General features: G+C 33.4%; 2 long non-coding RNA genes across 5 annotated transcripts in view; one reads left to right on the top strand and one right to left on the bottom strand.

The window, feature by feature from the left end:
- Positions 1-26,287, bottom strand: part of LOC126955609 (uncharacterized) — a 72,144-nt gene that overhangs the window by 31,031 nt on the left and 14,826 nt on the right. The gene's annotated exons all lie outside the window — the stretch shown is intronic.
- The window catches only part of LOC126955611 (uncharacterized), a 132,119-nt gene continuing 120,458 nt past the window's right edge, over positions 14,627-26,287 (top strand). The window contains exon 1 of the long non-coding RNA XR_007726000.1: positions 14,627-14,719. This is a non-coding gene — a long non-coding RNA (uncharacterized LOC126955611). The remainder of the gene's footprint in view (positions 14,720-26,287) is intronic.

The following is a 26,287-nucleotide window of genomic DNA, read 5'->3' on the forward strand; positions in this document are numbered from 1 at the left end:
GAAATCTATACTTTGTAAATTAAAGTCCATGCTACTTTTTGGTAAGGTTTCCATTTTTTTGAATATTAAGTTTCATTAAATTGAATGAAATTTGCCTGCGTTTTTATGTTTTAAAATACTGGAATTCTTTTTTTTTTAATTCAGAGAGACTGAATTCTGCTTTTGTGATAATGAATATTAACATGATTTGAAACAGGCAAGTACTGTATTGAGTTTGGAATCTGTGACTCCTTACATTTTTTATGCTTGTTGTCTTCATAGCATCAATTGGTCCATTTCCATTGAAGAGTTTTATTATGCCCATTTACTCATTTGCTAAATATATGCCAAGCTTGAGGAACAAAGTCATAAATCAGACATAGGGCTTTGTCCTGTAGGAGAGGAAGGCCATGCTATTAATAAGCAAATGCAATAAAATGCTAATTTTCAAGTAGTTTAAGACAACTTCTCTGCTAGTTATTGCATTGTTTTGGTGATCAAATACAAGATGCAATGACACTGAATGAAACCTATGCCCTGTTAAGGTCATATTCTAACAGGATGTTGTTTACTCATTTTATGTTCACTGAGCACTGTTGTAGCTGAAATAATTATTTGAATCTAATATTATTTGAATCTAATATTTTTCTCTGTTCTGTTTATATATAACTCTGTAATCAATGTTAATTTTTTTCAACAGAAGATAAATGTAAATATATTCTTTAAATAAATAAAATAATATACACTTTTTTAAAATGTAGAGCATTAAAAAAGGTGTTTTTTAAAAAGCAGACTGAGGATAACTGAATGCAGACTTTGAAATATTAAAGATACCAATTTTATAGCAATTTGGCTTAAATATATTTAATAACCAGGGTTCTGATATGTTCTGGTAACAGCTTCCAGAGACTCTCATTCCAGAGAAGCTCCTGCCCCACACCCAGAGGGAAGAAATGCACGCTCAGCGAGGCCAAGAAGATTCCAGACAGACAATCCTTGCTGGGTTTCCTCAGCCAGTCTATTAGCATTAGATCATATGCTTTTTGTCCAATTATATTTCTACATGGCTGTCCATACTTTGTTGAACCTAAGCATCAAAATCGACAATTTTCTGTGTATCTTTGAGTCTTCATTCTGAAAGCTTCTGTGTCTACATGTTAAATAAATTTGTATACCTTTTTTCCAATGAATCTGCCTTTTGCAGGTTTATTTTTCAGAGAACCTTCAGAGGGTGACCCACAGAGTGTATATTTAAAGGGAGCTGGCATTAACTCTTAACTAAAATGGCAAATGAATTTTTCTCGAATCTGATGGAATTTCTGTTTATTCAAGTTTTGATGATTCTCTTTTTTAAATTTACGTCTTGTAAATTAGGATGCTTGTTTCTTGTTTCAGTGTCATTATAAAAGATGACAGAAAAATCTTAGTCTTTCTTTAATCATTGTTTTCAATTTAAATATTTAAGCACCCAGTCTTACAATAGCTTTCTGTGGAAGTCTTTCTTTTAGCCTCCTAAGCTCTGCAAACAATGGCAATATGATCTTTTTACTAATTAACTTTATAAATATTTTTACTGTTTTCACTTGTTCTTTTAATTCCTTCTTTCACTTGAGCATTCTACCCAGCCTATGTCTCTCAACCATAAGCAGCGCTCTCTCCTTGAGTTACCTATTCTTTCCAGCACATGGGGCAAAGGTAAACATTTCCTTGTTTCTTTTGTGGGAGGAAAATTACATATTATATTTGACATAATAAATGCTCAAAATAGATTCCCATTTTGTTCAACATGACTCATCTTATTTAATGCCAAATAATAGGGCAAGGATGATTTATTAACACTTTCAGGCCCTCTGTCCTGTGATACTCATGGGGAATTAGTGGGCAGAGAAGAGAAGGGACAGGACCACAGTATGGTGGGCTACACATTACACTGTTAGAGGGGAGTTATGGTCCCTGATACTAATCATGTGGTGTGACTTACTGGGTTATTAGGAAGACAAACTCCCTGTTGTTTCCTCATTTATAAAATAGAAGACATAATACATTTTACTTTACAGTACATTTGAACTCAATGGACATTGTCAAATAACATGTATATGTAAGACAAATTAGTTCATAAAATTGAGAATTTACAAGTGGAATTTTCCAAGATTAGAATCCTTGACACTGAAAATGTAAATGCATAGAAATCAAACTTTATAGCTGTTTCTCTTACAAAGCTCTGTATTTGGGACACATGCTTTATGGATGAAACTGCAGTGTCACAAAGAACTTCTTTAAAATTTTAAAAATGAAAAGTAAATACTAATGAAAGGCCAAAATAGATTCTCATGGAATTCTTAAAGAGCAAGCATAGTAATTATTATTTTATAATATATGCAAGTGACATATGTTTTTCTACACAACATGATACTGCCAGTAAATGACTTAAATAAATAAAAATACTCATAGACCCTTCTTTAATTTTGCCTAGTCAGAAGTCATGTCTCTTTATCTGAACTCCTATGGCATATTTTCCTGCTGCCTTACTATAGTAATTATCGGGTTTAGCTTTGTGTGTGTACATTTTGCTTATTTTCTCCTCTAGGTTATAATCTCTTTGATGGTTTGCTTCTATTAATTAGCATCCTCCACAATTCGTACTGGGAGTCTTCATTCTGAAGGCTTCTGTATATACATGTTAAATAAATTTGTATACCTTTTCTCCAATTAATCTGTCTTTTGAAGGTTTATTTTTTGGAGAACCTTCAGATGGTGATCTACACAGTGTATATTTAAAAGGAACTGGTATTGATTCTTTATTTTTTTGATTGCAGAAAGGAACTGGTATTAATTCTTAACTAAAATGGCAAATAAATTTTTCTCGAATCTGATGGAATTTCTGTTTATTCAAGTTTTGATGATTCTCTTTTTAAAATTTGCATCTTATGAACTAGGATGCCTGTTTCTTGCTTCAGAGTCATTTTTAAAAATGACATAAAATTATTTGTCCTCTTTTAACCACTGTTTTCAAACCAAGTATTTAAGCATCCAGTCTGACAATAACTTTCTTTGAAAAGCTATTCCTCCCTAAGGTGCGCATACACCATAAGGTGTTTGATGAATTAATTAATCCCAGAAATCAAGACACTTCTACTGGAAATTTTATAAATACAAATCTGTCTTTAAAAGAGTTTCAATCTAGCCATTGCATAACAGAATGAACAATGCTTATGTCGATAATCTCCATCACAGATTTTTCTCAAAAGTGAAGGGATATAAGGGCAATTCTCCTTCTACCATCCAATGATCAATTATGTTAACTTCTCTGTACTATCTTTCGTTTGATAATCACAGAAGCTTTCTTACATACTTTTCTTGAGAAATATATTATATATTGTTAGAATATCTTTTATAGATTTTGACTTACCCTTGGAAAGAAGAGATGCCCTTCTAATTGTAGGCTCTAAGTGGGTAACAGGTACCTTTGTATCAAATTGTTATTAAAGAGTCAGGAAGGTTTATTTTAGCATTTAATCTTTTGGGAAAAGCCTAAATAGCTCTGTTTCACATATCTAGGGAAACATGACTGAGAGAAAAAAGAATTGCTACAGAAAATGCCGTTTGCTTTTCATCTGCAGGTAATAAGGGAAAACATAACAGTTTGGATAAATACAAGCATTACAGAAAACCGATTTAGCATGGGGACTGTGGGGGCAGCAACTGCTGGTACATTCTTGAATATGCACTTGGTGTGTGCCTTTGAGCAAGTTATTCATTCATTTGTTGGATAAAGCTTAAAAACACATAGATAGTAAGTACTTGTCAGATATTAGCTATTACTCTGTTCTGAATGAAAATTCAATAATAATTTTTCAGTTGAATATCCTCCACAAATTAGAGTAGAACAAAAGTCTTCAGTTTTGGGGACATGATCTTTTTAGCACTGGTTCTTAAACTGGACTGTTCATTCAATGAAAAAATTGGGGCAGTTTATAAGATCGTACTTAAGCTTGGGTCCTACTCCCAAGAATTCTGATTTACTGGAAGGAGAGTGGCCTAAACTCTGTGATTATTCAAATCTCCCTAGGTAATTCTAATGCACAGAAAGGCTAGAGAACAGTTATGTAGAATGCTTCTCTTCAGTTTCAAGGAACAAAAGTCAAGGCAGTGTTTGTAAATTTCTTTTTTCTTAGCATCAGGGATAACACCATGCAAGAAGTCAACTTTAGTAACACAACTACATTGTGGTTCTGTGTTCTATCTTATTTATGTCACCTTCTACCAAATTGCTCTTTGAAATATCATGTCTGCAGAGGGTTTGAGTCCTAATAAGATATTGCATTTACTCCTGAAGTCTAACGCCCACATGTGTGGGTTTCATGTTCCTTACAGTTACTTCTTAATATTATCATCATCACTTTCTCAACTGTATTAGTTTCCATTTCTGTGTGGAAAATTTACTGCAAATACAGCAGCTAAAACAAAATCCGTTCGTTATCTCACAGTTCTGTAAAGCAAGTCAGGACACAGAGTGGCTGGGTTATCTGCTTATGTTCTCTCATGGCTGAAATCAAAGTGTTGGCTAAGCTGCGTTTTTATCTGGAAGATGTGGTGCCAAAACTCATTTCCAAGGTCATTCATGTTGGCAGAATTCAGTTTCTTGTGGTTGCAAGACTCAGGTCCCCATTTCCTCGCTGGCTGTTGGCTTGAATCTGCTCTCGGTTCCTGGAGGCTGCCCACAGCTCCCACAGACAGTTCATAACTTGGCTGTTTCTGTCTTTCAGGCCAGCATGAACATGCTTTTCTGACTTGCAATCGCAATCCTCTCCAATCAGCCAGACGAACTTCTTTTATAATTATAGGCCTCGATTCAGCAGCTATGACAGATGCCTGTTGTTCAAGGCCTGTTGTTGCCTTCATCACACTCTCAGTTACCTAAGGCTCATGCTGTTGTCTTGGATCCCCATCTCCCAGTATTAAACTCATATTCTATAGTTCCCATGATCTATTTCCCCAAGGTCCTGTTCCTTGAGCTCTAAGACAACAATTAGCTACTTTAATAAAATAATCTGTTTGTCCCGCTAATGAACTCAGAATGGAAGAAAGTCCTATAGACTTCCTTTACACTCCAGGTAAGGTATAAGATTTCTTATTTTAAATGTTCACTCACAGCTACTTTGATTGTTGAACATTAATGGTCTCCTGGAAAGATGCTTTGTTACTAGAGGGAAGACTCTTACTATAGAATGACATTGAAAACCTTATTTTCTAAAAAAAAAAGAAAAGCATTTTGAAAGCATTACAAGTGAAACAGATCATGAACAACCAAGGTAGAAGCTGTAAATAAAGATGAAGATTTCTTATGCTGGAAAATGACATTGATTAAATATAGACCAAGGGAGTCTATGTGAATATTTTGGCCCAGTTATAAGCATTTTTCTTCTCCCATAGCATAGGTCCAGCTATCAATTTTCCCTATAGTCTGACAGTCTTTGTTGCACAGTGTTAACAATACAAGATGAAAAATATGCTACTGTGAGAGTATTACTGTGAATACAGTGGTCATCTATTTCAACCTTGATTTCTGGTAAGAATTTACTGTTTTTTTTCTTATACATTTTCAACTAAAGGTGACAAATTCTATTGACTTTACTAAAAACTATAGCTCTTAAGAAATGTGTTATAATTAATACCACGTCTTATTGCAAAAGTTATTTTTTCCTTTGACCTAGGTTTGTAGAATATGCAATTTTATTTTCCATACAATCAATACCCACAAGGTGCTGAATGCTGATATCTGCTTAGCTACAACTCTAGATATATCCTTAGCATTTGTGATCATTATACTGATTGAAACAATTTTAGGTCAGTGAGTCACAAATATCTCACTTTTTCTTTTGTTCCTGGACATGAAAGCAGAGTTTTGAACAATATGTACATTTTCCAAAACTCCATAAAAATATTAAACTAAATCATGTTTCTTTGTTAGGTTTGCCACAGGGTCTATAATCTTTAGAGTATTTTAGCTTGGGATGTAGATACCAAAGGGAAAGCTTGTTAGGTATGTTGGCATTTCCAACTCTTAGATTCTTTTTGTGGCTTTCAATATTTTTTTTTTTCTCTGCACATCTCCAAGAAAGCAATTGCTTTTGATCTGCCCTTAAGGCTTAATAAATATCTTAATTGACAACCTCTTCAACATTACTCTTGGAATTGTGGATTAATGGTTTCTTCTAAAACTTATTCATAGCAAATAAAGTAAGAAGAGAAATATTGTGTGTCCATTTAATCTTCATCTATTTGTATTTCCAATGATGTAATACCTCTTGCTACAGCAGAAACTCTTATAACCAGAATCACTTGAGATTGGTGAGGGCAGGAGAAGGGAAGAATTGGAGCTGATCAAAAAGCAGAAAGGAGAAGGCTTGGAGAAATAACACGAACAGCAAAAATGTTTCAAGATTGTGTTTCTCAGCCTGATGGAGACGTAGAACCAGACTGCCTGGGCTGAAATCCTGGCTCCTCTATGTATTTTATCTATGACATTGTTCAGGTTAATTAACGTTTTAAAGTATTTGATTCATCATGTATAAAATGGAAATAATTATAGTAATAATCATCTAGGGCTGTTGTGAGGATGAAATGAATTAATACATGTAAAGTGCTTAGAAACATATTTAAAATATTAGTATACACCTTACATGCATATTTATTAGTATTAGTAGTAGTAGTAGTATTTTTGAGATGGAGTTTCACTCCTGTTGTTTAGGCTGGAATGCAATGGCGTGATCTCAGCTCACTGCAACCTCTGTCTCCTGCCTCAGCCTCCCAAGTAGCTGGGATTACAGGCGCCTGACACCGTGCCCAGCTAATTTTTGTATTTTTAGTAAAGACGAGGTTTCACCATATTGGCCAGGCTGGTCTTGAACTCCTGACCTCATGCGAGCCACCTGCCTCAGCCAGGCCTATTTATTATTATTAAAGTGAATGAAATTAAACACATAATTTGTTCTAAGTTCTATGCTTTATTTAATATTTTCAACATCCCTGAGATATATTTGTTGTCCTTCTTTTGACAAATGAGAAAACAAATTTTCAGAGCGAAAAATAACCACCCTAAGTTTCCACAGCTTGTAAGAAGAAGATATGGAATTAAAAATTAAGACATTTCTGATTTCACAGATGATATATCATTTTATTTTCACCACCTCCATTTCTGTTTAACATGAAAAGTCTCACTATAGCCACATGATTTTAGATGAAAAAGCAAGTGATTCTGTTAAGGAAAGATTGCAGAGATGAGCAGGATTTGTTTTGAGAAAGTTCAGTGCATTTTGGCTAGGTCTTGAAAAAAGAAAGAGTAGAATTTTAAAAGCAAAGAATAGTAAGTACACATACACACATTCCAGATATTGCTTGTGCAGTCATGGAAGTGTGGTGATGACTGATATTTTAAAACAACTATGAATTACTTTTCATGACTAGAATATGGAATGAATGAAGGTAGGATTTAGAAGTGAGACTGGGCAGGTATTTGGGGCTACACCACAAATGGCTTTAAATTTTATAGTGAGGAGTTTGATCTACATACTGTAGACAGTGAATAAACCTGTAAGTTTTTAAAATGGAAAATGAATATAATGAAATATGTATTGAAAGACATAACTCTGTTAGCCAGATAAAGGGTAATTTTGTTGTAAAAGAAAGTTAAACAAGGCAACCATCATATTCTCAAAATAGTCATGAAAATGAGTTTTTTTTTAACTAGGATAATAAAACTAGACAGAATGGAATCCTTTAAAGAAGTGAATTAAGAAAATCAGATTCAAATGCTGTATTTGATATTAGAGGTTAAGACAAGTGAGAATTTGCACGTGGTGGATTTTTAGCTATGCTGGTGTCTGAGTAAATGATAATTTATAATGATATAGAAAAACAGGTGGAGAAGTAGGCTTACAGGGAAGATAAAGACTTCAGCTTTGAACAGCCTAAGTTGGAGCTACAGTGGGATATTTAGATCAAGCAGTCATTTAGGAAGATATCTTTGATACTTGGAAGACTGGCAAGGTCTAAAGATGTGAATTTGCGAATCCTAACTAAGCAGTTGATAGTTGAATTTTAGTGAATGTTAAGATTACTTTACATAAGAAGAGAGAGGGAAGAGAAGATGGATAGCCTTAAAACCCTAGGAGACACCGGTATGTTAGTAGCAAAGTGGGACAACTTGTGGGTAAAAAAGACCAAGCGTAATCAAAGGATTAGTAAAGATCTGAAAGTGGTAAAATAGAAGATAAAGAAGAAGAAAATTTTAAGAGAGGATGGTCAGTTTGAGCAAATTGGACTCTGAGGTCAAGAAGGATAAGGACTGTTAAAGTGCCCTTGGACTTCACAATTAGGAGATAATAGGAGAGCTTTTTCAAGGACATTTTTAGTGGAGTGATCAGAGTGAAAGTTTAGATTACAATGAATGGAAGAGTGAATGGAAGTGAGAAATAGGAGGCAGGAAATACTGAACATTTTTCTAAGAAAATTAGAGTGTGCCAATAATAATACAGAATTAATTATTGGCAAGTAGAGTCAACTTTTTTCTTTGAGAAAGCCAGTACAGAAAACAACATAAGTAAATTTTTAGAATACTTTGAGGTAGAGAGGATGTCTGAAGTTACTTGCCCTTGATGATCTCTATTTCCCCTAACTATGAAATAAAGGGATCTGCTGTTTAGAAACGTGGCTTTGGAGTACCCTCCTGATTAAAGAATTGTGAAAATAAGCTACCAAATTCTTACTAGCCTGAGAAAAGTCACAAAATAAATGGACTTATGAGTCACAGTTTGAAATCAGCAAGCAGATGTACATAGTCAAAAGGCAGAAGGAAATGAATACAAAAGGTTAAGATAGATAGTCTAAATGAAGAAAACAGCATTTATGATATATGTATAACGGCTAAATAAGACATTGAAAATAAAATATGTAGACTTTCTTCAACCTGCCTGACCTGTGGTTTTAGGCAAATCTTATTTTTATGAGCTTTAGTTTCCTCATTTGTATAATGGGCTTTTGTATAGTGCTTGGCATACCAGCCTCAAGAGGTTTTTGATTCCTCAGATTTACTTAAAATTTATTCAACACAGAGTTACTCAAAGTGTGTTCTTTCATAACAAGGAAAGGGAGATGGTGAGTCTATGATCAAATAAACTTGGAAAAGTCTATGTAGATATTTTTCTCTTTGGGTGTTAGAACACATGTTAGCATATGCAGTTTTAAGATGTACTCCAGTTTTCTTTTTAAAGAAACAAATTAATTGTATTTAGCTCATTGTTAGTCAATTGTATTTAACCATAAGGTGGTTTTAATTTTTTAAATTTCTCTCCATAATGTTTAAAACTTGTACTGGAATGCTACAGAATACATTTTGGGAAATCCTATTTTATTATGTAAGTACTCTTTCATGTATCAGAGTCACAAAAATGGAGAAGTGATGAAAGCTACATCAGGGAATAAGCTGCACGTTTTATGGCCAAAACAGTAATAGTATTTGTGTAGATTTTTCTTTCTTTGAGAGTCTCTATTATTTAATTTATAAATGTAAACCATTGAGTTATACTTAAATCCTATTTTGAATTGGGCTTGATAATCATTTTACACAAACATTATTTTTTCGCATTTCTCAGAGGCCATTAATTTCTCAGGTATATTAAACTGTCAGTGTAAGTATTAAGATTTTAATTCATTTTGGATAAATTCCTGGAAACACAAAATCTCCTAAGATTTAGTCAGGAGATTGAAACAATTAATAGACCACTGTAAAGCTCTGAAATTGAATCAGTAACAAGAAAAGTTCCAATCAAAAAAAGCCCGAGACCAGGTAGATTTACAACCAAATTCTACCAGATATATGAAGAATAACTGATACTAATCCTACTGAAACTATTCCAAAAAATCAAGGATGAGGGACTCCTCTGTGACTCATTCTATGAAACCAGCATCATATTAATACCAGAATCTGGCAGAGACATGAAGAAAGAAAACTTCAGGTCGATATCCCTGATAAACATAGACACAAAAATCCTCCACAAAATATTAGCAAACAAAATACAGCAGCACACCAGAAAGTTAATTCACCATGACCAAGTATGCTTTATTACTGGGATACAAGTTTGGTTCAGCATAACACAAATCAATATATATGATTCACTACATAAAGAAAATTAAAAGCAAAAACCATATGATCATCTCAATAGATGCAGATAAAGCTGTTGATAAAATCCAACACTCCTTCATGATAAATAACCTCCACTGACTAGGCATTGAAGGAATGTACCTTAAAGTAATAAGAGCCATCTATGACAAACCCACAGCAAACATCATGTTGAACAGACAGAAGCTGGAACCATTCCCCTTGAGAACTGGAACAAGGCAAGGACGCCCACTCTCACCACTCTTATTCAACATAGTACTGGAAGTCCTAACCAGAGGAATCAGGCAAGAGAAAGAAATAAAAGGCATCCAAATAGGAAAGGAAATCAAACTTTCTTTCTTTGCTGACAATATGATTTTATACTTAGAAACCCCTAAAGACTCTGCCTAAAGGCTACTATAATTGATACGTGATTTCAGCAAGGATTTGAGACACAAAATCAATACACAGAAATTAGTAGCATTTCTATATACCAACAATGTCCATGTCAAGAGTCAAATCAAGAGCACAATCCCCTTTACGATAGCCACAAAGAAAACAAAATACCGAGGAATACACCTAAAAAAATACATAAGAGATCTCTTAAAGAACTACAGTACACTGTTGAAGGAAATCAGAGAAAACACAAATGGAAAAACATCCCATGCTCATAGATTGGAGGATTAATATCATTAAAATAGCCATATTGCACAAAGCACTTTACAGATTTAGTACTATTTCTATCAAACCACCAATGTCATTTTTTGCAGAATTAGAAAAAAAATTCTAAAATTCATATGGAAACAAAAAAGAAACTGAATAGCCGAAACAATTCTAAGCAGAAAGAAAAAAGCAGAGGCATCACTCTACCTGACATCAAATTGTACTATGAGGCTACAGTAACCAAAACAGCATGGTACTGGTACAAAAACAGACATGTAGATCAATGGCACAGAATAGAAAATTCAGAAATAAAGCCACACACTTAAAACCATCTGATCTTTGACAGGGCTGATAAAAACAAGCAATGGGGAAAGGACTCCTGATTCAATAAATGGTGCTGAGATAGCTGGGTAGCCACATGTAAAAATTAACTCGAGATGGACTAAAGATTTAATGTAAGACCTCAAATTATAAAATCGTAGAAGAAAATCTAGGAATACTTTTCTCACACCAGTGATTACCTTTCTCACACCTGTCTTGACAAATAATTTATGACCAAGTCCCCAAAACCAATTGCAATAAAAACAAGAATTAACAAGTGAGACCTAATTAAATTCAGGAGCTTCTGCACAGCAGAAAAAACTATCAGCAGAGTAGATAGACAACCTACAGAATGACAGAAAATGTTCACAAACTATGCATCTGGCAAAGGTGTAATATTCAGAATCAATAAAGAACTTTAACAAATCAAAATACAAACAAACAAACAAGCAAAATACTAAAAACCTCATTAAAAAGTGGGCAAAGTTCGGGAGCAGACATTTCTCAAAAGAAGACATACAGGTAGCCAACAAACACATAAAAAAGTGGCCATCATCACTAATCATCAGAACAATTGAAATTGAAACCACAATGAGATGCCATCTCACATCAGTCAAAATGACTATTATTAAAGAGTCAAAAAACAAAAACAAAAACAAAACCATGCTGGTGAGGCTGCAGAGAAAGAGGAATGCTTATACACCATTGGGGGAAATGTTAATTAGTTCAGTGTCTGTGGAAAGCGGTTTGGAAATTTCCCAAAGTACTTAAAACAGAGGTACCATTTGATCCAGCAATCCTATTACTGGGTATATGCCCAAAGGAATATAAATTATTATACCAAAAAGACACATGCACACATGTGTTCATCGCAGTGCTACTCACAACAGCTAAAACACAGAATCAACTCAGGTGCCCATCAATGGTAGACTGGATTACTGGAAAATGTGGTACACATACTCCATTAAAGAAAATGAAATAATGTTCTTTGCAGCAACATGGATGGAGCTGGAGGCCATAATCCTAAGCAAATTAATACAGAAATAGAAAGCCAAATATCATATGTTGTCACTAGTAAGTGGGAATTAAATATTGAGCACACATGGACACAAATATGACAACAATCGACATTGTGAACTACTAAAGGGAGAGGGAGGGAGGGGAGCTTGGGTTAAAAATCTATCTATTGGGTACTATGCTTACTACTGGGTCCAGTATAGCCATGTAACAATCCTACACGTGCACTCTCTATATTAAAATAAAAGCTGAATAATTTTAAAAGAGGTTGTAATTTATTTTGTATAACTAGCTTTGATTCACTAATTTTTTTGTTAAGGATCTTTTTTCCCATCTATATTCATGATATGATAGTGGTCTTTGAATACCTTTCTTATAATAACCTTACCAGATTTTTGTGTCAAGGTTATGCTGGTTTCATACAATGAGTTGGGAGTTATTTCTTTACTTTCCAGAAGAGTTTGTGTAAGCTATGTCTGTAATTTGCTATTTGTTTTTTTATTTCTAGAGATGAATACATAGATCCTTAATTTTCACTCTTTCTTTTGTGATTGTATGCATTTAAAGATATAAATTATCCTCTAAGCACAGATTTAGCTGTATCTCTCAAGCTTTAACATGTTGTATTTTTGTTATCAATTAATTCAAAATACTCTTTACTTTTCATCGTGATTTTTCATTTGATTGTTTTTTAGAAGTTGGGGATTTTCTTGTATTGCAGTTCTGCTGTGATCAGAGATCCTTATCTGAAAGATATAAATCTTCTGAAATTTGTTCAGACTTATTTTGTGGCCCCAGCATATAGTTAATTTTGATAAATATTTATTTGAAAAGTTGTAATGTCCTTCTGTGGTGTATAGTATTTCATATCCATCAATTAGGCCAGATTTGTTATTGTCATTTTTTTCTATGCTTATTGATATTTTGTCAGTTTATTTAGTGAGAAAAATATGTGAGTTCTTATAATAATTGAGGGTTTATATATTTCTCCTTTCAGTTTTGTTTACTTTGCCTAATACACTTTGAAGCTAAATTATTAGATTAATAAAGATTTAGAATTTTTATATTTTCCAAGTAGATTAACTGCTTTATACAAATTTTAAAATTTCTTTCTTTATCCCTAATAATATTGTCTCAATGTCCACTTTGTTTGATATTAGTAAAACCATAAACATTTTTCTTTTACTTAGAGCCTTTATTTTTACTTTTGCTTTCAAACTTTATGTAGCCTTATATTTAAGATATGCTTCATAAATAGCTTATATTTATTTCTTTAATATGGCCTAATTATTTTTCTTTTCTGAAATAGTTTATTTTATATTAATATAATTGCAGATATATTTCTGTTTAAAGTTATAAATTACTTTTCTCCTATTAGTCTCATATATTATCTACTATTCATTTCTCTTCTTTCTTGTCTTCTTTGAATTAACCAAATGCAAATATTTTGTTATTTAATCTTTCTCCATCTATCCACAAAATTAGCCTGTTAGTCATACATTTCTTATTATTCTTTTTCTGAATATTTTAGAGGTCACAATATACATTTTTGATTTAATGGTATTTCCTATAAATTATTATTATTACTCTAATATCACTAGGACCTTAAAACACTCTAACTTCATTTATTGCTTTACCATCTGCCATGACAATAAAAAATTACCTAACCTCTTGTTGACTTCCCAACTGCCCTTCATAGTAGGCCTGTAATTTGAATCATATGTGGAATTGAATAAACAGAAACATAATAAAGTCATGCAGATATTTCTATTATACCCATGTGCAAACTTTTTTACATGTGTCAACTCTTTATGCATTAATACTGCAGATATTTTACTCTTTTTCTATACTTCAGAGACTTTTTTTTTATTTTTAAATTTGTTTTTAGTTTCAGAGAGGTAGAGAGAGGTTTAATTTTTTTTTAGTTTGAGAGAGGTAGAATCTTGGAGGGAAAACACAACAATGACATTCAAAGCATAGGACATCATTTTGCAATGCTATCGTTTTTCTGTGTATACCAGGCCTGGATACAGGATGACTAGATTATTGTTAGAGGAGGTTTAAAAAGTTTTGACTCCTCATTCACATAAGGGAGAGGTTCAAATCAAGCTACCCTAATGGCTAGTCACATAAGAAAAGTTTTAAGAACACATAACAATTTATATTAGGTCAAGTGACATACTATACCATAGATTTTGCTTATCATTATTCAGTAAAACTTGTAAATTCATTTGAAAATAAACATTAGTTTTCTAGTTGTAAGAACACATATTCTACTAAAAATCCCTCACTCTTTATTGTAAATAGGGGAGAGAAGCATTGTAAAATTTTCTAAAAACCTTGTATTTTTGTCTCAGTGGTAGGAGAAAATTCCCAGACAATTTGGACTGAATGGAGAAAGGAAGGGAAAAAAGGCAGTAGGAGTGTCACTTTTAGATGTTGTTTTGCTGTTGTTAGTGTAGCCAGTGTGTACCATCTGCTTTCCCTTACATCACTGCAGGTTTCTTACTGATCCGGCTAATACCATAAAGCAGCCTTTTCTTTTCTCTTCTACCACGCCTGACGTTTTCTGCCTTTTGGGTGAGTCACTTGCCCAGTTCAGTCATATACACAAACTTGCTTGCCTGGGATACTGCTTGCTTTAATCTTGAGTTGTTAAGCTTTATATTATTTTCTAAATCCTTTGGATATAATACATTTGTTTAATTATATTACACATTTTAATTTCTTTAGAGCACATTCTTTCCTGTGTCGTAGTTAATATAAGTAATATTATGTTGTCGTTTGGACACATCCCAGGCCTGGATCTCAAAGGATGGCTGTCAAATGGAAAAGATGAAGTCAGTGAGACAAAACAGCCTGCTGAATCTCAGGAGGCACCTGTGTTTCAAATGTGTTAATGGAACTGTCCAGGTGGAAACCAGAGGTGTCATATCTGGGATTCCACCCTAGGGGCTCCATGAATTCTCTTTCCTGGGATTCTGAATGGCTTTCTGAAGTTGCATTAAAAAAATCGCTTGAGTGTATTTAATGTCCTTTCTTGAAAGATTATCTTTTTAAAAGCAAAGTATTTTTATTCTTCTAGAACATATGTAAAATTATTTAAAATAATCAGTTATTTATAGAAGTACTTCTTACTGTCCTCCTTGTGTACTAGACAAAAGCAATTTAACACAGAAGCATTTATGTAGATTGAAACCCTAAATATAAATATCTATTTTTGTCTCACATTTTATAATTTCTTTCTAATGATCAAGGCAGTTAGATCAGACAGAAAAATGATTATTGTGGATTATGAAAAGAATTATTTCTGACCCCAAGGGAGTCTTTTGATTATGTTTCCATTTTAATAAAAATCAAAGCCAAAAGCTGTTTATTGTAGCTGTTTTGTATACTACTTTTCTAGAGGGACAGAAAAATGGCTTTTGTAAGTCTGAAAGTGGGTTTAAGTCGTGGAAATTCTCAAATATTTTATTTTCATTTAGACAGGTGCAAGGCTAAAGAGCATTTTTTTATATCCACAAAGGTCTCAGTGATATGTATTTATTTCATACAGTGGCAGGAGAGTTCTTAGATAGGTAACTGTTATAAACTTATATTTTAGTACGTCAGACTGGTCACTAGTTTTGCTAAAAATTATGAAATGTAAACAAAGTGAACAAAGATTGCAAGAGCTTTTTATATTTTAGGTTCCATATGTACTAAATGATTTTCCCTTGTTGAATCGGTAATATAATTGAATTCATGGTTATTAAAATATTATAGATTTGGTAGAAAGAGAATAATCAGAGATCTCAAATAAGCAATGGTCTGAAGTGAGAGTTTTTTAAAAATGTATTTTAAACATCACAGACTTTTTCAAATTCTCCATAAAATATTCATTTATATATTATTATCCGTTCCACTTGACAAGTGAGAAAGTTCACATTTGGAAGGCATACGTAAGTTGTCCAGTTAGTAAATAATAAAGCCTAGAATCAAATTTATACAGTATGAGGAGTGGACTAACATTCTTATCTGCCATACTACATGTATTTTTAAACTGCCTAATAATAAAATACTATCATTATTTTCATTTTTTGAGGTGAGGAAACTGATGTTCAGAGAGATTAAGGTTTATGGATTAAAAAGCAAATAATTATTTAAAGCAGAGTTTGAATTAGTATTACCTAAATCTAGAGTTAGTTCTCATAACTATAATTCTGTCACTATCTTTTATTCCTGGCTCTCTCTTTCTGTTTACTATGTAGTTATGTAGCTAAGACAATAGAAGATAATAAAATGACAATTATAGTTTTCTCTAATATGGCTGGATAAATTAAAATAATCTTTATTTTCTTCTTTATTTTTGAGCACTTAAGCATTTGTTACAAATATTTTTATTGAAAAAATATACTATAACTCAATAATAGACCTAGTTCGATAGGTTGTTGAGATTGATCTAGAAAAGTAAATTATTGACCATTTTGCATAAAAGATCTGTAACTCCATTAGTCATAGTTAAGAGTGATCATCAAATAGTAAATTGTTATTCTCTCTAACGGTGACAGGACAGAGTCCTAGTCCAACTATATTGGATTCCAACAGCATAGCAATACAGTCGAATTATCAGAGAAAGACTGGCCATTCCTATATTAAGATAAAAGAGTTGCTGGAAGTGTGAAATGAGGAAATGGGAAAATAATGAGTTATTAACAAAATTAGTAGTAGAGTGGAAAGACTGAAGATCATACAAAGGATATTGAAAGATGAAAATGTATACTTTGGTTTGAATACTAATTGCTAAAAACATTATGAGACAATTAGGGAAATTTGAAGCTTAGTAGATATGTATTAAATGACATTATTGAGTTATTTTTATTTTCTTTAGGTGTGATAATGATATTTTACAGTGGAATAGTATAATGTCTGGGATTTGCTTTAAAATAGTTCAGAGGAGAGAGCTTGGTGATGACTGCATATATATATATATGGGAACATAATATTCTCTCTGTTTTTATGTGTTTGATAATTTTAATAAAAATGTTAAGAAAAGATAAAAATGACAAAGACAAAGTAACTTATTTAGAAATGAGGTTGTGTGATGGAGTTTTTACTTTAATGGGAAGAACTTAAATAAACTGGGGTCTGTCCTAAATTCTTTGAGTGAAGCTTCAGTCTACACCTGACTAGTTTTCAGTTGTAGCACTGTTAAAATCATTAAATAAGATAGATGCATGTAAAACACATAAAAAAGTGCCTAAATATAAAACAAATTCCAAATTTATTAGCTATTTATTTTATTCCCATAAAAATTGTTCTAAAATCCATACTTCCTATAGCAATATTTATATATTAAAGAAATCTTAGTAGTTTGGTGGAAATTCTTATTTTATCTGTGAGTTTAATTATTTGAAAGAACTTGAATTGAATTTTTATTATTTCCTACTAAGCCACATGGGAAACAAATAGTTTAAGTGACTCTCCTAAATTCAACTGCTAGCTAGTGTCAGGGGTGAGAGTCCAGACTTCCCAAATTCAGGTTTCCCAAATCACAGGTTCATGGTCTTCTTGTATACTGCATCTTTTGTTTAAAAAAAAAAAAAAAAAAAAGGTTAGAATGAACAAAAACACAATGCAAGCAAGCTACTTGCACAAATTTATCTATAGATTTTCATCCAATTGAATCATATCTGTCACTGTAGACCCATTTTCTTGTTTGCCACTGATGTCTCCAGGCTAGGACAAAACTTGATCTTAGTTAGCTGTGCAATAAATATTTTTTAAATAAATAAATTATGCATTTGTACTTGGTTAGGATTTGTGTAGATAATTTACTATTAATAAAATAAGTCCTCTGTGCTCTCATAGGTCAGTTTGTAAGATAAATATAATAGGTACTAACAAAGTAAATAATAATAGAAGATGATGGAATAAAGGATAGTAATTGGTAAATTTTTAACATTTTTTAAATAGGTGAACTAATGAAGTTGAAGGACAGGATTTAAAAACTGCATACTTTGATGTCAGAATTACACACAAAATTTTAAACCATGTACATGTATGTGATCCTTTTGCTGTTTATATTATAAAATATTTTTTTATCTATGTCATCAAAATGAGAGAAACAATTATAATGGTTATTATTTAAGAAACCAATGCAATGATATTTGTATGTTAACTTCAAAGGTAGGTGTCACAATTCTTTACAATTAATTAAATTCTTATGCAAAATTTTTGAGATTTTAAACTTTAAGCTGAATGTAATTGTGTTTTTGCCTATAGTGGGAAATAATGGTGTGCCTATTTCTAGAATGGTGGTGCATTGATTTTGGTCAGAAATTATGATGCCAATAGCACCTATGCATGGCTTTTAATAATTTTTAGATTTTACTACTGCATTATCCTTTTCAACTCACATCAATATTGAACCTTTCTTACACTCATGAATTCTTAATATTTTTTCTGAGCCTGGCTTCTAATTGAGCTCCCTCTGAAGGACTATGTTGAGCCAATATGATTCTTGCTTATGTATATGCACAAAGATTTCTTAGAAAACAAGAAGCTAGAATTATGAGATTTGACATGTGCTTTATTGTGAGAAGTGGGAAACTGACAGATGTGGAGGACATTTCTGAGGAGTCCAACTGGTCCACAGGCAAGCACAACCGTATCTGATTAGGCTGACAGCTCTGACTATCCATTTGTACATGAGCCTGGAGGTCTCTAATTGTTTTTCAGATCACTTAGCAATTAATGATGCCATTGTCCTTGGGTAGCTCATTTGCAGATCGATACTTGCTGGCAGAGTCAAAGCTTGGAAAGACATAATGACAGTAACCAAAGTGACTCTATTAACAATAAAGCCCACAAGCAATGACTGTGAAAGCAGACTGTCAGGAGATTGCGTTTCTTCCACAGCAAGTACCACTTGCAGTTTTTCAAAAGACTGTCAAGAAACCTGAACTGTAATTAACATTAGTTATTTTAAAAGTTATTTGTTCCTTCACTACGATTATTAAACATATTTTTGCTTTTCTACTGAGGTATTTGTTCAAATTATATTTTAAGGTTATTTTTAAAATCTATTACTTATTCCCTCACTCCATCAAAGTACTCAATAAGATTTTTAAAAAATCATACAAGCTCATTAAAGCAATTATATTTGCCACTCTATGTGGTTGTAAAGGTGAATCATTCAGAATCAGGAGAATTTCCCCTGCTCCATCTCCTACAACTTTGACCATTCATTAAAAGTGTGCTTCAGGATAGGTCTATGTTTGAAATAATTGAAGTTCTCAAATAAGTAGAATAATTTAATCCTAGGCCACTAAGTAGTTTTTATCAGTGTAAAACATAATTTAAAAACATACATAGTTGAAGAGTTCCAAGTAGCCTTATTACCAGAAAAACATATTAAAACTAATAATTTTGATAAAGTATACTGGCTTCAGAAAATTTTAAAACCAAAGGAGAGAAAAATACCTTAAGTACTAATATTATTTGATGTTAATAATACTTAAAGTTATAATAATATTGAGGAAAGGAATATTCAAAAGTTCTCTTTATGTGTAATAACTTGCTTATGCCACGTTTTAAAAGATAATTTTGTCTCAAATATTCTAGGAGAAAAAACAGTATATCCTGTCCTGAGCTTTAAGTGCAAACAATGAAAATCTTCTACTTCGGTGAAAATTAAAAGGCGTTTCCAGCACATTAGTTAATTGTTCCTTACTGGATAAATTGGCAATTTTACTTTTCAGATAAGAGTCGTTTTGGTTGACTACGAGAAGCCAAAAACTATTTCATAATTAAAGAAATAACTCACACTTTATCTAAATGGATTTATGATTTCTCATCTATTTTCTTAAACTATTTTCATAACAATTTATATGTACTAAAATTAACATATATTAACTTAGTCATGAAGCCTGTAAACTACAAATGTGATAATGAGGATTCAGTGCCAGGAAACAAAACAGTATTTTCAAGCTATCTTCAATCTGACTTGTTTAGAGGAGCTAATAAATAAATTAAAACAGCTATTATGTAAGTTTAAAAAACATGGAAAATGTAATATTCCTGAAACACAAGATTTAGAAAGGACAGATAGGATTTAAAAGTGTTGTAAGAAGAGTAAAAGTTGACAGATTGTCACTTTTACCTGTCTTTACCTGTCATTGTACTTACTGATTTCATTTTCTCTTTTTATGAGAAAAAGCATAAAAACATAATAGGCAGACTCAGTGAAGATGAAAAGCTTTCTCCTTAATAGTTTTGTACTGAGTTGATTTTCCTAAAGAATGTAACTTGTTATGGGTCTCTGATCCAGCCCAGTGGCTGTCAAAATGATTGATGAAGCTGGTGCATGGTAATCTTTGCAGGCTTGGGTCCCTGGGCTTTTGGGCAAGTGGGTGATGCAAAACCTTGTGAATGTGATTGGGCAAAATTCCCAGTCAATCTAAAAACTAGAATTTTGACAAAATGTATTCCAAGTAATATTAGTCAAAAAAGTAGCAGAACACATTGACTTCTGAAATGATCTGACTGAATTATTTTGTGGTGGCGTCCTAGCTGAATCACTTCTGTGTATTCAGTCCAAATATATCTGAAAGTCACATAGAGAGATTGCCAAAGAACAATGCTAATCCTACCATCTATGCATGTGTTAATTTATTGCAAAGCTAGATAAAATGTATGTTATTGGTAGAACTGTAGGCAATCATTAAGGCAGTTATAATTTCTCTTTTCATTCTAATTTTTTCAGCTTATTTTTCACTTTTGATATTGTATGAGCCACCCAGATGAATTTATTCTCTCAAATTTACATGTCCACTGGTAAATTGATAGGGGAAAATTAATGGTCTGTGGAGCCAGATCAACCAACTCTTGCAAGTTTTGCACTACTGTAATACAGTTTCACTAAAACATAGTTCAGTTATATATGATATTACTAGTATGAAATGATATTTAAGGGTGCATAGTATTCTTTGATTGATTTATAATATTCAAATCATCTCCCATCATTGGACATTTAGGTTGTTCATAATGTTTTATCATTTTGTAGTCACTGACATTGTAATACTATTACAGTGAGAGTCTGGTTATTCTAATAGTATAAAATCCTATAAATAAAATTTTCAAATCAAAATAAAGGCCATTAATGTATATTGAGAAATAAATTCTAAAAATATTATAGAAATTTACCAGTATAGGATCTTAAAATTTGTGTCCTTGCTTACACTGGATAGAATGTTCATTATTATTATTTTAATTTCACAAATATTAAGGAATAAAAACACCTCATTAATTTATTGATCTGATGTTTTTTGATTAAATAATAAGACAATACAGATTGGTCAATTATAATTTTAACTTTTGTAAATTCCTTTTATATGCATCATTCTTGATTTATCCAATAGGATTTTTTGGGGGTTATGTAATTTATTTAAATTTTAAATTTTTATTTTTATGGGTACATAGTAGGTATATATATTTACGGGGTACATGAAATATTTTCATATAGACATATAATATGTAATAATCACATCAGGGTAAGTGGGGTATGCATCTCCTCAAGCATTTATCATTTCTTTATGTTACAGATATTTCAATTACGTTGTTTTAGTTATTTTAAAATGTATAATAAATTATTGTTAACTGTAATCACCCTGTTGTGCTATCAAATACTAAATCGTATTTATTCTATCTAACTATATTTTTGTACCTGTGAACCATCCCCCACCAACTATCCTTCACAGCCTCTAGAAACCATCATTCTACTCTCTCTCTCCATGAGTCAATTTCATTTAATTTTTAGCTACAACAAATAAATGAGTACATGTGAAGTTTGTCTTTCTGTGCCTGGCTTACTTCACTTAACATGATGTCCTCCACTTTCATTCATGTTGCTGCAAATGACGGGATCTCACTATTTTTAATGGCAGAACAGTACGCCATTGTGTATATGTACCACACCTTCTTTATCCATTCATTTGTTGATGGACACTTAGGTTGCTTCCAAATCTTGGTTATTGTGAATAATGCTGCAATAAACATGAAAGTGCAGATATCTTTTTGATATACTGATTTTCTTTCTTTTGGGTATATACCTGACAGTGGCATTGTTAGGTCGTATGATAGCTGTACTATTAGTTTTTTGAGGAATTTCCATACTGTTCTCCATAGTGGCTGTACTAATTTACATTTCCACCAACAGTGTATGAGGGTTCCCATTTCTCCACATCCTTGCCAGCGTTCATTATTGTTCATTTTTGGATAAAAACCATTTTAAGTGGGGTGAAATAATATTGTAGTTTTGATTTGTATTACTCTGATGATCAATGATGTTGACCACCTTCTCATAAACCTGTTGGCAATTCATGTGTCTTCTTTTGAGAATAAATTTTTAAATCAGATTGTTAGATGTTTTTCCTATAGAGTTGTTTAAGTTCTTTATATATTCTGGTTATTAATCCTTTGTCAGCTGGATAGTTTGCAAATATTTTCTTCAATTTGGTGGGTTGTCTCTCTCTTTACTTTGTTGGTTGTTTCCTTTGTTGTGCAGAAGTTTATCAGTTTGATGTAATTCCATTTGTCCATTTTTGCTTAGGTTGCCTGTGCTTGTGGAATATTGCTCAAGAAACCTTTACCCAGATCAATGTCCTAGAGAGTTTTCTCAACATTTCCTGGTAGTGGTTTCATTTTTTGAGGTCTTAGATTTAAGTCTTTAATCCACTTTGATTTGATTTTTGTTTATGGTGAGAGATAAGGGTCTAGTTTCATTCTTCTTATAGATATCCAGTTTTCCCAGCACCACTTATTGAAGAGACAATTCTTTTCCCAATGTACGTTCTTGACACCTTTTTTGAAAATGAGTTGCCTGCAGATGTGTGAATTTGTTTCTGGGTTCTCTATTCTATTACATTGGTCTATGTGTCTTGCTATTTCCAGTACCATGCTGTTTTGGTTATAATAGCTCTATAATGTAATTTCAAGTGAGGTAATTTGATTCTTCCAGTTTTATTCTTCTTACTGAGGATGGCTTTGGATATTCTGGGTCTTTTGTCATTCCATATATATTTTAGAATTGTGTGCTCTATTTCTGTGAAGAATGTCATTGGTATTTTGATTGGGGTTGTATTGATCTGTAGATTGCTTGGAATAGTAAAATTATTTTAACAATATTGATTCTTCCAATCCACAAATATGGAATATTTTTCCTTTTATTGTGTGTCCTTTTCAATTTCTTGTATCAGTGTTTTACAGTTTTCATTGTAACCACATTTTGGTTAAGTTTATTCCTGGGTATCTTATTTTCTTTGTAGCTATTTTAATTAGGATTACTTTCTTCATTTCTTTTTAGGTTGTTTGTTGTTGGCATATAGAAATGCTACCGATTTTTGTATGCTCTAATAGTTTGTTTGTTGGAACTTAGGTTTTTTCAAATATAAGATCATATCATCTGAAAACAAGGATAATTTAACTTCTCCTTTGCAATTTGGATGCCCTATATTTGTATTGTTGTCTGATTGCTCCAGCTAGGACTTCCAGTACTATGTTGCATAATAATGGTGAAAACTGACATCCTTGTCTTGTTCTTAGAGGAAAGGCTTTCAGTTTTCCCTATTGAGAATGCTACTAGCTGTTAGTCTGTTGTGTATGGCTTTTATTGTGTTCAGTTATGGTTTTTTTAACACCCAGTTTTGTGAGGGTTTTTATCATAAAGGATGTTGAATTTTATGGAATGTTTTTTCAACATCAATTAAAATGATCATGTGGGTTTACCCTTCATTTTGTTGATATGATGTATCACATTCATTGATTTGCATATGCTGGTTGGACCATCTGTGGGATATATCCCATTTGATCATAAGGATGATCTTTCTAACATGTTGTTGAATTTAGTTTGCTAGTATTTCTTTGAGGACATTTTCATCAATGTTCGTCAGAGATATTATCCTGTAATTTTCTTTTTTTTTCACGCGTCTTTGTCTGACTTTGGTAACAAGATAATACTGGCCTCATAGAGTGAGTTTGGAAATACTGATATCTTTCTCTAGGTTTTGAAAGTTCTTTGTTATTATCTATTTTAATAAACTTTCTGCCCCAATCTCTCTTTCTACCTCCTCTTTATGGCTAGTGACTCTTAGATTTGCCATTTTGAGGCTATTTCCTAGATTTTGTTGGCATGTTTTATTTCTTTTCATTATTTTTTCTTTTGTCTCCTCTGACTATGTATTTTCAAATGGACTGTCCTTAATGCTTTCTTCCACTTTATCCAATCTGCTGTTGAGAGATTCTGATGCAGTCTTGAGTTTGTCAATTCAGTGTTTCAGCTCCAGAAATTCTGCTTCATATTTTTAAATTATCTCAATCTTTTTGTTAAATTTATCTGATAGAATTCTGAATTCCTTCTCTATGTTATTTTTAATTTCATTGAGCTTCCTCAAAACAGCTATTTTTAAATTCTCTGTCTGAAAAATTACATTTCTCTGTCACTCCGGGATTAGTCACTGGTGCCTTATTTAGTTTGTTTAGTGAGGTCACATTTTCCTGGGTAGTCTTGATGCTTGTGAATATTTGTCGATGTTTGGGTATTTATTGTAGTCTCACAGTCTGGGATTGTTTGTACTCCTTCTTGGGAAGGCTTTCCAAGTATTCAAAGGGAATTGAGTGTTGTGATCTAAGTCCTTTGTCACTGCAGTCATATCTGCATTAGTGGTTACTCCAAGTCCAGTAACACTGTGATTCTTGCAAACTTGTAGAAGCAGTGTCTTGATGGTCTTGGGCAAGATCCAAGAAAATGCCCTGGATTACCAGGCAGAGACTTTTTTCTCCCTTACTTACCTCAAACCAACAGAGTCTTTCTCTCTGTGTGCTGAGCTGCCTCAAGTTGGGAGAGAGGTGACCCAAGTCCCTCTGTGTCCACCATAACTTGGACTGCACTGATTGAGACCTGAAACCAGCACAACACTGGGTTTCACCCAAGGCCTGTGGTGACCACTGACTGGCTACCATTGGTGTTCATTCAAGGTCCAAGAGTTTTTCAGTCAGCAGGTGGTAAAGAGTCAGGCTTGTGTCCCTCCCTTCAAGTTGGCAAGCTCCCCACCAGCCCGGAGCAGTTCCAGAAATGCCATATGGGAGCCAGGCCCTAGAGTCAGGAAACTTAAGAATCTACTCTGTTCTCTATTCTACTGTGGCTAAGCTGGCACTAAAGACACTTGACAAAGTTCTTCTTACTCTTCCCTCTTCTTTCCTCGTGTAGAAGGCCCACAGTGAGTACTGCCTGGCTACTGCTGATGTTCACTCAAAGACCAAAGTCTCTTCAGTCAGCTTGTGGTAAATGCTGCCAGGCTTGGGTCTCTTTCTTCAGGGCAGTGGCTCCCTTCTACCTCAGAGCATGTCCAGAAGTTTCACCCAGGAGCCAAGGCCTTGAACTGGGAACTCTAGGATCCTGCTTGGTTCTCTACTCCACTGTGGCTGAGTTGGTGCCCAAGCTGCAAGACAAGTCCCCTTTACTCTTCCCTCTACTTTCCTCAAGCAGAAGAAGTGTCTCTCTGTGACCACCACAGCTGAGAATGGGCTGGGTTACACCTGAAACCAACATGGCCCTGGGTCTCACCCAAGAACTGTGTTGAATACGGCGTGGGTACTTCTGATGTTTACTTGAGGCTTAAAGCACTCTTTAGTCAGCAGGTGATGAATCCTGCCAGGACTGGATCCCTCTCTTCAAGGCAGCCAGTTCCCTTCTGGCCCAAGATGTGTCTAGAAAAGTCCAGGAGCTAGAACCCAGAATAAGGTCTTAGGGCTCTGCCTGGTGCCCTGTTCTACTGTGGCTTAGCTGGTATCCAGGTTGCAAGGCAATGTCCTTTTTAAACTTCCGTTTCCTCTCCTCAAGTAGGAGTCTCTCACAGAACTTTGAGCTGTGCTGCCTGTGGTTGTGGGAGGGGTGATGCAAGCACTCCCTTGGCCAACCCAGCTGGTGTCTCGCTAGGTTGTGTGCACCCAAAATCCACTGGTTCTGATCCCAGCACAGCTGCAGGACTAGCTCAGGAATTGCAATTCTCATGGCTTATACTGCCTTTCAAGTTTATTTCAAACCCCAGAGCACTTTAGCCCTTTGTGGTGGGTCTAGCTAGAACTCAGGTTCCAACTGCTGGGATGGAA

This window comes from Macaca thibetana, chromosome 5 (genome assembly GCF_024542745.1).
Source record: "Macaca thibetana thibetana isolate TM-01 chromosome 5, ASM2454274v1, whole genome shotgun sequence".
In the NCBI taxonomy this organism is placed as follows: domain Eukaryota; kingdom Metazoa; phylum Chordata; class Mammalia; order Primates; family Cercopithecidae; genus Macaca; species Macaca thibetana.